Below are 14,859 nucleotides of genomic sequence, written 5' to 3'. Positions count from 1 at the left end.
ATGAAGTCCAGTGTTTGTGTAGAAAAAATATCATTTGCAAAAAAAGCAACATAAAACGGCATTATGAAACGCAACATTAAAAAAAATATAGGCATTATTCAGAAGAAGAGAGAAATAAATTGATTTCGGAATTGACATCGAAGATAAATTAATTTACATTTGGGTCAGTAGATTGTATCTAGATTCCTTTTATTTCTTTATTTTAAATGTATTGTTGATGTTTTATTTGTTGCTTGTTTCTGGATATTTATTTTATTAGACTACGTGTTTCTTTAATTTAGAAATAAAATTTTATCTTTGATTGCACTTTAACTTATACTATTACTAAGCTCAAAAAGCCAATTCACTTTTATTCCAATAACTATCTTCAAGATTTTGAGCAAATATGATCTAAACATTTTGAAAACTTTGATGCAAGGAGCTTTTTTTTAGTAACGTTAATATAAAATATACTTAAAAATATAATTTCAAAACTATTAGACCTAATTGCATCAAATTTTGTACAGATATTATTATAGATCTGTTTATATAGTTTAAATTTCACAAATTTTTGGCTGAAAATTGTGGAAGTTTTAAAAGTCATACATATCCCCTTAAATGATTGACCCCAAAAATTATGATGGCTCTCAATATCTTAATTTAATCAATTTATTTTATTTTATTTTTTTTGTGTGTTACGTGCATCTCACAAATCACTCTAAGAAAACTCCTTACATAATCACGACTGGAGAGTAAGGACTACATTTTCACAATCATACAATCAATATACTCTATTTCAATCAATATTGTCGTTATTATTTTTTCAACAAATACTCAAAAGTACTTAGAGATCACACACGTCGAGCAGGTAGACCCTATTAGTTTCTCCTAACCAATGAAGTGAAGTATTTACATAATAAATAATTGCTTTTAACAAGAAAATGGTTTACATACAATTAACTTTTCCTACTTCTCTTTTTGTTCCTAAAACACCCTTCCCTTTACGATTTGTTTATATATGTACATGTATATTAAATAACTGAATAATTAGCCCTATTACATAGCCAGAAATTTAGTAACGCAAGTTATTATAATAATTGCTGCCTTTATTCGCTGCATGTGCATGTACATCCCTGTTGTCTACGTTACAGTGGATGCGCTATGCGCCAGTGATCAAGGTCGAGCTCTTCTACCGTGATTGGGAGCTAATATCGTCTCATCCCTGGTCTACTATATGAACAGTCCATTTATTGTAGATGTGTAATATATCGTAATAATATTATACAGATGGCAATGACAGGGAATGTAAATTAATATTTCTTCAGCTGGTACGAAGCAATTGATTAAATATGTACAAAGATGTCTAACAGTTTTGTCTACAGATATTTTCGTACAAGCCAGTCACACTGCTTTCATACTTCTGCGTAGTAACTATAGTCACCGGACTGTTAGGAAACTTGTGCACGTAAGCAAATAATGCCACCACTTTGTGCACTGAGTTCAGTGTGTTGGAACTAAAAACTTTTCCCCTCCTACTGACTTTGAAGAACACAACAATAATGATTACAATAATAGTAGTCTATGGGATAATATTACGTGAAGTAAAAATGTATATCAACTCTAAGCATATAAGCCCCATAATTTTACTAATTTCCTTGCAACTCCACATCTTCATAAAGCTTGAGACTATAGTTAATGCATTCAAGATAATAATTGTGAACCATTTGCTCTACTTGTCATAAATTCAGGACGTAGACCTATGACTTTTTAATGAAATGTGTTAACATTTTGGTGGCCGCCATCATTTTCATATACCGGTACTGTAAAACTAGCAATTTGTAGTTACTTTTAATTGAATTGAATTTATATTTTACTGATTACACTAGTCTACAAATTTTAACTTTGAAAATTGTACCGAAATGAAACATTGTTACTATCCACATATTTGCCATGCTGAATCCAAAAATGGAACCCATTTTTCAGCAGCACCCTCGGATTTTCAGTTATTACCCTTATTACACTTCTGAAAAGTTCGATACTAACTAAGCAGTTCCACATTTTTAATATCTAATGCAGAATGCACAAACATAGTCTTCCACTATTATAGTGGTGTTAGTACTAAAAATAAAGTATCCTTCATGTTATAATGATGTAAATGGCTATTTACATTTACGTAGTGGAAGGCAGGCATCGCTTTAAAACACTTTTTTGTGTATGTTGTAGTATTCTCTCTTTGTATGAACCAGCAGTAATCACTCATCATAGATTGATCCCATCTCCTTTATAACGCTGTTCCATCTGTAAAATGTCTTGATGAAAGCGTTCCCTTTGTTTATCACGCACTGCACCCAAGTTTTTAGGAAAGAAATCTAAATGAGAATGTAGGAAGTGAATTTGACAGACGTCCTGTATCCAAAATTCTTATAATTTTGAAAAAGATTCTGAACTAGTTCGTCATGATTTTCTTCCTTCTTGTTGCCGAGGGACCCATTCACAACACTTTTAAATGACTCCCATGCTGCACGTTCGTTTGGAGTTAATTTTTTCTAAAAAAAATTGGTCACCCATCACTTTTTTAATCTGAGGTCCAATGAATATTCCTTCTTTTAATTTTGTATCACTTAAACTAGGGAATATTCTTCTTAGATATTTCAAACCTTCGCCTGTTATGTCCATACCCTTCATAAAGTTCTTCATGAGCCCTAATTTAATGTGTAAAGGACTGAGATATATTTTTTGTGGGTCCAGTAAAGGTTTAAATTTTACATTATGTTTTCCAGAAGTGAAATCTTCTCTTCTTGGCCATTCCTTTGACTGTATAGTGATGTTGAGTATCTCGCCTGTCCCAAAGGCACAGGAAAAAGGATATTTAGTGAATCCACTCTGCATTCCATGTAGAAGACTTTAAGATCCCGCAAATATGCCAACAATGGTTTTCATATTTTAATGGCTTCAAGAATACGACACATGTTTTTGTATGTTTCTTTCATTGCTGCGCTGTGTGGTACAGATATGGAGGGAAGTTTATTGCAATTATGTAACAAAATGGCTTTCAGACTAATTTTAGAAGCATCTATAAATAAGCGCCGCTCTTCAGCATTATGTGTAATACCTAGTTTTAATCAGTCCATTTACATCGCTGCATGCACAAACTCCAGAACCTGTAACTATGAAAAATGGTAATAGATCCTTATTTATGTTTCTAAATACTGAAACATTAGCATCTTTATCCAGCACCTTCCATTCCTGAAGACGAGATCCTAGAAGCTCAGTCAGCTGTTTAGTTAAGTACAAATCACGTATACCAATCATTGAGTTCCACCTATGTTATTAAATGTGGCTTTTCTTCTCTCTCTTCATCTGGGATGTAGAAGTCATCCCTTGGTGTAGAGGGCTGCACATTATCACATGACTTTATATCAGACTCCGATTCTTCTTGGTATGTAGAAGGTGGAATGGGAACAGGTAAATTTTCTCCGTGAGGTATTGGTCTTATAGCTGACGGGAGATTAGGATACTGAATGAGTCTCTTATTTTTTTAAGAAAATCCAGTAACATTGATTAAGCAGAAATAACAATCATCTTAGTGGTTTTTTTGCTCACACCATATCATTGGTTCGGAAAGTTTTTAAAACTACGCCTTTGCTTCTTCATTTCATTTCACACAGAACAGCTCACACTACTAACAAAACCTCTCCACTCGAACTAAACAAAGTACAGATTGTCTCTGTTTTCATTACCAGGTACCCTATAAGTCTATCTTATCTTTCAAGTATCAACATACCATGATTCAGATGTATCAAGTGAAGAGGGACTTGGCATAATGGATAGAAACCAAAGAAGCGCTGCTACATATATAGGCCTACTAGGTATTGAAAAATGTGTATAAATTCTATACTTACAACATTAAATTATTGAAATTTATTTCATGTGTACCTTGTTAAATGGGAATACGTATGCATATATCAAAATTAAACGTAGGCACCTGTGGCTTCCACCAATTTCCTCAAGCGGCCGGTAATGGAATCCACAGTCTTCTGGAGGATGTTGCGTGGGGCATTGGTGATAATGCCCCGAATCCGTGATTCCAATTCTTTATCGTCTCTGGACGGATTGTGGCATTCCTTCCTTTCTCCATATGGCACCATCTCGAACGAAAACAACGGAAATCCACACTTCATAGCGAGCAGCAATCTGCGCTCTCTCGCGAATACATAGGTGATCGACCATCTTTGCTATTGTTGCGCGAACTGCCCCTCACGGCCATCATCTATACTACGGATGAACAAAAGTTCAAATTCTATTTAATGATTTATATATACACACAATTTTCATTATGGTTCCATCGATATTAAAAATTCTACAGCCAATTAATAATACCTAGTTACTTCCTGCCCGCACTGTATTTATGGCTATTCACAAAATATAACATTGTTGCAGTGCTCAGAAACTTGACGTGATGGGGAAAATCTGATTACACATTCATAATCAGCGCATCAGACTTGGTAATAATCAGCATTCTGTTTGTCGGCACAAAAAATGTTGTAGACTAGTGTTATTATTATTATTATTATTATTATTATTATTATTATTATTATTATTATTATTATTATTATTATTATTAATACTATTATTATTATTATTATTATTATTATTATTATTATTATTATTACGTGAAAGTCAATCTTTCGTTTCAACTCATTTACATATAAATGCGAATCATGCACCAAAACCAAGGAGAGACAAATACATGCTCGGCCATAGAGCAAGAAGAGTAAGCAAATATTTCAAACTTTGTAACAGATAAATAAATAATTACTTTTGTGGCCGCGTTCAAATTTTAGACGATGGTAATGGACGTCTGTGGCGTAGGCGTAATGGAAAGAATGTTTTGTTATTAACGAAACTCTCAGTGAAGCTTCTTGCTAATATTTACTCCAAGTACGAAAAAATGCATAGCCTCAAAGTTTAGACGATGGTGATGGAAGTCTGTGGCGTAGGCGTAATGGAAAGAATGTTTTGTTATTAACGAAACTCTCAGTGAAGCTTCTTGCTAATATTTACTCCAAGTACGAAAAAATGCATAGCCTCAAAGTTTAGACGATGGTGATGGAAGTCTGTGGCGTAGGCGTAATGGAAAGAATGTTTTGTTATTAACGAAACTCTCAGTGAAGCTTCTTGCTAATATTTACTCCAAGTACGAAAAAATGCATAGCCTCAAAGTTTAGACGATGGTGATGGAAGTCTGTGGCGTAGGCGTAATGGAAAGAATGTTTTGTTATTAACGAAACTCTCAGTGAAGCTTCTTGCTAATATTTACTCCAAGTACGAAAAAACGCATACCGGTACTCCTTGATATTCTACATAAATTTTTTGTACTAATGAAGATAGATATTATTATTATTATTATTATTATTATTATTATTATTATTATTATTGTTATAATTATTATTATTATTATTATTATTATTATTATTATTATAAATTTGGGAAATGCCTGTTATTATCCGGTTGAGAAGCTTTTATCATCCAGTCTGCTGTCAAAAAATCTGAAAGTTAGAATTTATAAAACAGTTATATTACCGGATGTTCTGTATGGCTGTGAAACTTGGACTCTCACTTTGAGAGAGGAACAGAGATTAAAGATATTTGAGAATAAGTTGCTTAGGAAAATATTTGGGGCCAAGCGGGATGAAGTTACAGGAGAATGGAGAAAGTTACAAAACGCAGGACTGCACGCATTGTATTCTTCACCTCACATAATTAGGAACATTAAATCCAGACGTTTGAGATTGGCAGGGCATGTAGCACGTATGGGCGAATCCAGAAATGCATGTAGAGTGTTAGTTGGGAGGCCGGAGGGAAAAAGACCTTTGGGGAGGCCGAGACGTAGAAGGGAAGATAATATTAAAATGGATTTGAGGGAGGTGGGATATGATGATAGAGATTGGATTAATCTTGCTCAGGATAGGGACCAATGGCGGGCTTATGTGAGGGCGGCAATGAACCTCCGGGTTCCTTAAAAGCCAGTAAGTAAGTATTATTATTATTATTATTATTTTCATTATTATTACCATTATTATAATATATTGTTAATGGAAACTGATTGCATTCTTAAATTTATCATCGGTGATCAGTGGCCCTCATGTCAGCTCGAATTTTTCGCCCATTTATTTATTTATTTATTTATTTATTTATTTATTTTTATTTATTTATTTATTTATTTATTTATTTATTTATTTATTTATTTATTTATTTATTTATTTATTTATTTATTTATTTATTTATTTATTTATTTATTCGTTTATTTGTGTGTTTGTTTGTCTATTGGTATGTCTGTGTACTTATTTTCATTTATTATTTTTATTTGTTTTCATTTATCTATTTATTTATTTATTTATTTATATATTTATTTATTTATTTATTTATTTATTTATTTATTTATTTATTTATTTATTTATATCATGGAATTATGCTAATAAAACATCATCCTGCGCTCATTTTGCTATACATTAAATATAACTTTAAAGAAACGAGAGTCAAACGTTAACGTAAAAGTCTTGGAAGTGAGTTGCATTCTTAGAAACTATTTAATCTTGATGCAGCTCTCGTGTCCAATTAGAGGAGTTGGCATTCCCGTGACGTTTAAAACAGGAATAGTTCGCCAACTAAGTAGACGCGTGCTTAGAAACGCGACTGAACGAAAAGCCATACAACTATGCCGTGCATTCCCCAGCAAGTGTGTTAATTCAACTTTCTTGGACAATTCAATCTGGAAGCTTTCTCTAAACTTTTAATTAAAATATTTTACGTTTCGTTTGTAATTTAGGAACGTGAGACTGTAGAAGTACTAAGCAATTAAAAGGATTTTAGAGTAGTTCTATGAAAAGGCTATATCTGTAAGGAAATTAAGGAATTTATTCTGTATCCATGCGACGAAAAAAGATCGAATGCTACAATAGCCAAGTACCAGAGCGCTAGAACCAAGTTCTATCTTCAAATGCATAAGCCATGCTTTTTTGATCCCAGGGACTAAATAAAATGGCTTCACTTGAATTGCCCACGTGTTCTTCATTCACGTAGATCACCTCGTCTTCACATGCATGGCTAAGGGCTATGCTTTCTTTCAGGCGTTCATCTATAAATAAGTTCGGTCCAGTACTAGGGTGCCATCTCAGAACGTCGACCGACGCGTTTTCAGGCACCTATACAGTAACTTCTAAATTACACGACATTTTCCAATGAATATAACGACGATCGACAAAGGATCGATGTATCCAACATGACCTTGAGTTGGAGCGACTGAGCGATACGTAGGATGGGGAAATTGAGGCACGAAATGGCGCTGCAGTCGGGCTGTGTAACTCGATTATACGAAGCGATAGAACGTTCACAGTAGTGTCAAACGATTCGTAACGAACCAGGCTGCAATCTCAATTGGGCAACAATCACAAGTCTATAATTTTAACTGAAAAAAATTCGCGAGTGAATTTGAGTGAAGAGAGAAATTTCAAAATTCTAAGACATATGCAAAGCAAATGTTAGCGGGCTTATAAGCAGAGATATCAAAGGAAACCAATATGATTATTCGGAATGTATGCAAGATGGCGATCTGTTGTAAATAAACTTAGGCCTACTATTTAACGTGAGTGCATTTCTCTAGTCTTATACCTTTACATTCAAAACCTAATTCCGAGAGACTTATTTACCCATAAAACTTGCGGCTGTCTCTCCGATTCATCCTATCCCAGTTTTTTTTCCTTTCAATTTTTTTTATTATGCGAAGTATTTCTGAACCCAAAAAGTAGTTTTCGACTAGCCGATTTTTTCTGGGTAAATTCGACAGGATTTTCGTAATATTCCGAATATATTCAATTCATCAGATGTATATGAAATATAATTATGAAGTAATACTCATTCTTACGTTGAAGTTAATGGACCTATACTATAATTTTTTTTCCTCGAAAAAGGCTCAAAATGATATATTTTCTCTTTTGCATAATTTGCTTCTTATTTAGGGGAACCGAATTGTGTGTACTATGATCAGTCTGAATTTTCTAATATCTTGCATACAGTAATTACAACATACTGGTATTTTATTGCTGATTTATGGAAGAAATATCGGCTTCAGGCTAGGTTTTATTAGAATGTTTCGCTCCTCAACCGTTATATGTTATTTCTTGCATAATCTTCATAAGGATTTACTTTATACTGTAACCTGAAAGTGTTCTTAAAAATAAGTACCCACATATTATGACCTGAAGAAAAACGAATCGAAGCATTTGAAATGTGGATATGGAGAAGAATGGAACTTGTGTACAGAATAAGAAATGAAGTTGTGTTGGAAAGAGTGGGTGAAGAAAGAATGATGCTGAAACTAATCAGAAAGAAAAAGAAATTGGTTGGGTCACTGGCTGAGAAGAAACTGCCTACTGAAGGATGCACTGCAAGGGATGGCGAACAGGAGAAGAGTTCGGGGCAGAAAAAATATCAGATGATAGACGACATTAAGATATATGGATCATATGCGGAGACTAACAAACAAACAATCCTAGCAACTGAACATACCTGATTCCAAAGTTTATTATCTTTTAGGATAAGTCTTGTGGCTCTAAGCAACTGAACATACTTGATTCCAAAGTTGATTATCTGTTACGCTAATTGCATGAGCAATGCTGAAAAGTTTTGCGGTTCCAGGTAATTGCATATACCTGATTCCAAATTTGATTATCTGCTAGTTTAATTGCATGAACAATGATGGAAATACTTGTCTATAACCAACTGAACAGACCTGAATCCAAAGTTTATCTGTTAGTTTAATTCCATGAGCAATGCTGGAAATACTTGTCTATAAGCAACTGAACATACCTGAATCCAAAGTTGATTATCTGTTAGAATAATTAAGTGAGCAATGCTGGAAAGTCTTGTGGGTATAAGCAACTGAACATACCTGATTCCAAATTTGATTATCTGTTAGATAATTGCGTGAGTAATGCTGGAAAATGTTGTGAGTATAAGTAACTGAACATACCTGATTCCAAATTTGATTATCTGTTAGCATAATTGCGTAAGCAATGCTGGAAAGTCTTGTGGGTATAAGCAACTGAACATACCTGATTTCAAATTTGTTTATCTGTTAGGATAATTGCGTTAACAATTCTGGAAAGTCTTGAGGCTATATAAAACTGAACATACCTGATTCCAAAGTTGTTGTTTTCTAATGCCAGGCGTTTGACAATAAAGTCATTTGACCTCTTGCACTCCAATGCTTTTTAAAGATATTATCATGGCCAGCCACTGAAGCACAGATTTTGAGGTGTTGCGAATCCATCTCTTGGTCTGAGTCGCACAATGGGCAGATAGGGGACTGATATATTCCAATTCTATGCAGGTGTTTGGCCAAACAATCATGGCCTGTTGCCAATCTAAATGCAGCTACAGACGATTTTCGTGGTAAATCGGGAATTAACTGTGGATTATGATGCAGAGAGTTCCATTTTTTCCCTTGTGATTGTGTTATCAAATTTTGTTTGTTGAAGTCTAAGTATGTAGATTTAATCAATCTTTTCACAGAGTAATACGTAGATTTAGTAACAGGTCTGTAAGGAGTAGTGCTGCCCTTCTTTGCTAAAGCATCCGCATTCTCGTTTTCCATGATTCCACAATGGGATGATATCCATTGGAAAACAATTCTTTTATTGAGTGATATTAATTGAGAGAGCATTTTAGTTATTTCTGCTGTTTGAGATGAAGGTGTGTGTTGATAGAATAGCTGCTTTGGAGTCTGACAATATAACTGCATTCTTAAATTTATTGATGTGGCATAGAAGATTCCTGAGACTTTCACTTATTGCAATGATTTCTCCATCAAAACTTGTTGTTCCATACCCAAGAGATCTATAAAGTGAGAAGAGATAGCACGTAACAACTGCACCGGCACCTTGTTCTCTGGAGATCAAGGATCCATCAGTGTATAAATGAAGCCAGTTTTGTGGAGGGTACCTAATATTAATTGTCTCTAAAGACAATTGTTTTAGTATTTCAGTGTTTACTTCTGATTTCAGTATTCCTTCTGTTAAATTTAGATTATATTCTATATTCAATAGAGTTAAAGGGTTTGGTTTAATTTGTAAGTTTTCTTTTAAATTCCAAAGTTGATTATCTCGTAGAATAATTGCATGAGAAATGCTGGAAAATCTTGCGGTTCCAAGGAACTGAACATACCTGATTCCAAAGTTTATTATCTGTTAGGATACTTGCATGAGCAATGCAGGAAAGTCTTGTGGCTGTATGCAACTGAACATATCTGGTTCCAAAGTTCATTATCTGTTAGAATAATTGCTTGAGCAATTCTGGAAATACTTGTCTACAAGCAACTGAGCTATCTAAATCCAAAGTTGATTATCTATTAGAATAATTGCGTTAGCAGTGCTGCAAAGTCTGTGTCTATAAGCAACTGAACGTACCAGATTCCAAATTTGATTATCTGTTAGGATAATTGCATGAGCATTGCAGGAAATTCTTGAGGCTCCAAGCATCGTACCTCGAACTTCTGGCATGTCATGATCAAAATAACTGAATTGGTAATACAGTAAAGTACAGATGAGCTGTCGTTTCTGATCAGTTGGCTAGTGTTGCTTCTAATTGTACCAAATTAAAAGCGGTGTCTTGTGATTAAATATAAAAGTAATTACTGAATTTTTCATATTATTAAATATGTATTGTTTTCTACTTGAACTATTGCTTCAGCTACTTACATTAAACAGTCTCTTTGAGGGCTAAGAAATGTATCGCTACTCAAGACAGACATTTGAATAATTAATCAGTTAATTAATGGCTCATCGTTGTACAAGAGCAGGAGAATTTGTTTTTGAATTAGTATACATATATAAGTGTAATGTTGGTATGGAGATAGTAAAGTGTTTGGGGTTCTTAAGATGTTACGAACTCTTTCTATCATTCTTGCATAATTTTATTTTACTTACTATTAGAGTTTTAAATGTACACAAATTCTTGATCTGCTATGTCTTCCGTATGAGTACAGTCAGTATAGCAATAGTATGATACCTTATCACAGTTGTAAGCAAATCCATTTGTAATGTATGATAGGAATGTAGACATCTAAAGTAGTTAAAACAACAGCATAGAAAAGCTTTCATTTAGTGCATTTAAATTTTAATAAAGAAACTGTCTGCATATTTGACTTTATAAAATACATATAAATATATTATATGAGTTTATAGCATATGTCGTAAGCGTTTCCATGACTACCAAAATAGAATAACGTCAGTGTATGGAATCGGTCTACCAAATCCTTTCATTTTTCTAATACTGTAGGTCGAATACTGATGTTACGTCAGAACTGTGTTAAATAATGAGGATAGCTACTGTTATATTTTTGACAGCCTCATGGTCTAGTGGTCAGAGCTTCTGGCTATAGTTCACGAGGTCCCGGGTTCGATTCCCGGTTAGAGTACAGGAATTTTTCCTTAAAGGGGATTATTCCTGTGTTCTTCCATGGTCTGGAATTTAGGTTAAGTTTAGATTTAAGACCTCTCCTGGCACCATATTATCATAATCATCCTATCACATCATCGGGGTAATATAACTCCGCCTTCCAGGCGCCCCAACCTCAGAAGTGGGTTACAATTAAGCCACGGCCAGGAGAGAAGACCAGAAATGTCGAAAAGACAACCTGGTGGCATTGGATAAAAAAAAATATTTTTAAATTGTTTAATATACCAGTGAACTTTTATGTTAAAAGGATAATTCAGAACGATGGAAATGTAGAAAAGGGTCAAATAAATTAAGACTGTGAAGACGGTGTGAAAATAAGGAATAGTCGGCAGTTCAATAAAATCGTGTATAGGCAAATAATATACTGCGATACAAGCGTGGTAAGTGCATTATAAACAGAATCGAGGAAAAGTTAGAGAAGATGAGACAAAGTCGAGTCTTCTCTATTTCCGAGATTCTGTTATGCACTTAACACATGTATTACATATTACTTTTTGGCCGATCTTAATAAAAAAATTTATTATTATTAAACATGTTTAATTTAAATAAATAGTTTGTTTTAGTAGGCCTATGCTAACATTTTCATGTGTGATCGCCGTTTGTTATTTTGTCGATAGGTGTCATTCATTTGTTATTATTCATATTTGTCGATAGGTGTTATTCATTTGTTATTATTCGGCGGCGATTGTAGAATTGTTGTAATAAAATAAATTATAGAAAATTTAGTTTTGTCTTCAAAGAAGTAGGTAGGCGACACATTAATTTATACATCAATATAAATAAATAGCTTATAGAAAATGTTTGTAGGTGACACATTAATAATACGTCAGTGTAAATAAATTGCATATAGGTATATTTTAATGCTTGAATACGTATTTTACTCCACGGATGTTTTCGCGTTCAGCCATAACCCCACGAGTGACGCTCAGAGCAACAACCGGAAGTCGTCAGAAATGGTTTTCACGCTTATGTCTTATCTATATTAATTCCCGTTTTCTTACAAATCTCCAATTCAATAAATGAATTTGATTTTCTCTAGATAAATCAAAACATCTAGTGAGATTACTGTTGATTATACATGCGATTCTTCCTTCCTTCCCGACGCCCTTTTCACAAGCGACAAGATACGAATATGCCGTAATCATACGATTTCTCACTACTTAAACGATGTGGATGTATCATACGAGCTATAGCTAATTCAAGTTTCATGAACCGTGTAAATAACTTTGCAAAGCACAGAATCGTGGACATCAGTAGGCAGTAGGTAAGTTAAATGAAACCAAGTGAAATGAACAGAGGAGCACGAAATTCAGTTACTAAACATGAAGTCCAAAACACTTTCTATTCATACACCAAGTCTTTCATTACAATTGTTTCTGACCACCGACCTCTGCTTTGCCGGTAAATTGTAATCCGATTTTGTGATTAAGTGCAAGTATCTGTAATTTACACAAACTGTTCAAAATTACGATCATCTGCATGTACACACTCTTCCATCTTCGGAATAAGTACGTTCGCCCTACCTCGGGAGAGTTCTTCATATAACCTGGCTAACAGTTTTTTTCCCTGATATTTGTTTAAATTCGTCTAGGCTACTAGGGAATGAGAATTGTTCCCACATTCTTTACCTTTGAACTTTCCACATAGATAAAAATGCTTATTGAACATTTGGAGGAATTCTGTTGCCATGTCTGCAGCAAGAATAAATAGTGCTCCCTTACTTTAATTCTGAAAACGTATACAGTGTGAGTCAGGAGGAAAGGTACATGGTTTGAAGGGGTGATAATATGTTGTTGTTTTCTAATGCCAGGCGTTTGACAATAAAGCCATTTGACCTCTTGCACTCCAATATTTTTCAAAGATATTATCATGACCAGCCACTGAAGCACAGATTTTGATGTGTTCCGAATCCATTTCTTGGTTTGAGTTGCACAGTGGGCAGTTAGGGGACTGATATATCCCAATTCTATGCAGATGTTTGCCAAACAGTCATGGTCTGTTGCCAATTTAATTGCAGCTACAGACGATTTTCGTGGTAAATCGGGAATTAACTGTGGATTATGATGCAGAGAGTTCCATTTTTCCCTTGAGATTGTATTATCAAATTTTGTTTGTTGAAGTCTAAGTATGTAGATTTAATAAATCTTTTCACACATAGATTTAGTAACAGGTCTGTAAGGAGCAGTGCTGCCCTTCTTTGCTAAAAGCATCCGCATTCTCGGGGGGTGATAATATTGGTGATTCTGAACATAAAAGTTTATATAAACATATGTCCTGTTCTTAACGATTTCGGAGAAAACTATTCGAAACAATGAGAACCATGAAAAGTGCAGGTGATAGTAAATTAAAACATAGTTACCTTATGTTCTATTTGTCTACTTTTCTTTACAAAACATGTTCAAAAAGTCCACCGTCAACTTCAATGCACTTTACAGTTCTTGTAGACAGCTACTTGTTGCTGATCTGAGCTGATTCGAACATTCCTTTACATGAGCAGATGTATTTAAAATGCGAGCGAGAAGTTTCCACTTTGCGCTTCTAGACTTCGCTCTTAAGCTAACTCCACGCACAGTAATCCAATGTAGTAATGTCGGGTGACCTCGATGGCCAAAAAATGACTCCACCGCAACCGATCCAGCGCCCAGGTTAAGTTTCATTGATCCTATTACAATTTAATGTCGTTTTGGTTGTATTCGCATATCAGTGCTGATGAAGGAAATGAGACTGGCGCTCGTGATTTTCAAACAGCTGTTAAGAATAGGGCATATGCTCTTAGAAACCTTTTTGTTCAGAATCACCAATATTATCACCCCTCACAACATGTACCTTTCCACTTGACTCACCTTATATTTTGAGTATATTGTTTCTTTAAAAATAGTATATAGACCAGAAATTCTGTAGGCAGATTTGACAATATAGTTCAATTTTTTAACTTAGGTATTGAAAATAATATTTCCAACATCTACTCGTAATAAATTTAGATTTTCGCACTCCAATAAGAGCTATTAATATTGAAAATACTGACAATCTCTTCCATGTTATCAGGTCGAATTCCGTTTGAAAATTTGTAGATGATATATTGTAAAGAAATTAACTTAGGAAATGTAGCTGCCAAATATAAGACACAAAAATAGGTTTTAAAATTTTCATAAAATCTTTCCTTCTATTTCGTAATATATTAGAATAAATTGCATATTTATCTCTAATGACACCCCTGATGAGTTCTGGCTGATATGTTAGTAAATCTTATGATATTGTAATAGACAAAGTAATTTTCTACTAGTAATTACTTATTTCGTCCATTTTAGTACTTTCGTTTCGTTATTTCTGCATTTTTTTCGGAATAGAATGTGTAGTTTAAGG

General features: G+C 34.0%; 1 protein-coding gene across 2 annotated transcripts in view; it reads right to left on the bottom strand.

Moving 5' to 3' along the window:
• Nucleotides 1-14,859, bottom strand: part of LOC138693424 (cilia- and flagella-associated protein 53-like) — a 76,121-nt gene that overhangs the window by 40,518 nt on the left and 20,744 nt on the right. The window lies entirely within an intron of this gene.

Source organism: Periplaneta americana, chromosome 17 (assembly GCF_040183065.1).
Source record: "Periplaneta americana isolate PAMFEO1 chromosome 17, P.americana_PAMFEO1_priV1, whole genome shotgun sequence".
In the NCBI taxonomy this organism is placed as follows: domain Eukaryota; kingdom Metazoa; phylum Arthropoda; class Insecta; order Blattodea; family Blattidae; genus Periplaneta; species Periplaneta americana.
The sequence above is the reverse complement of the archived record's forward strand: the minus strand, read 5'-3'. Positions and strand labels throughout refer to the sequence as shown.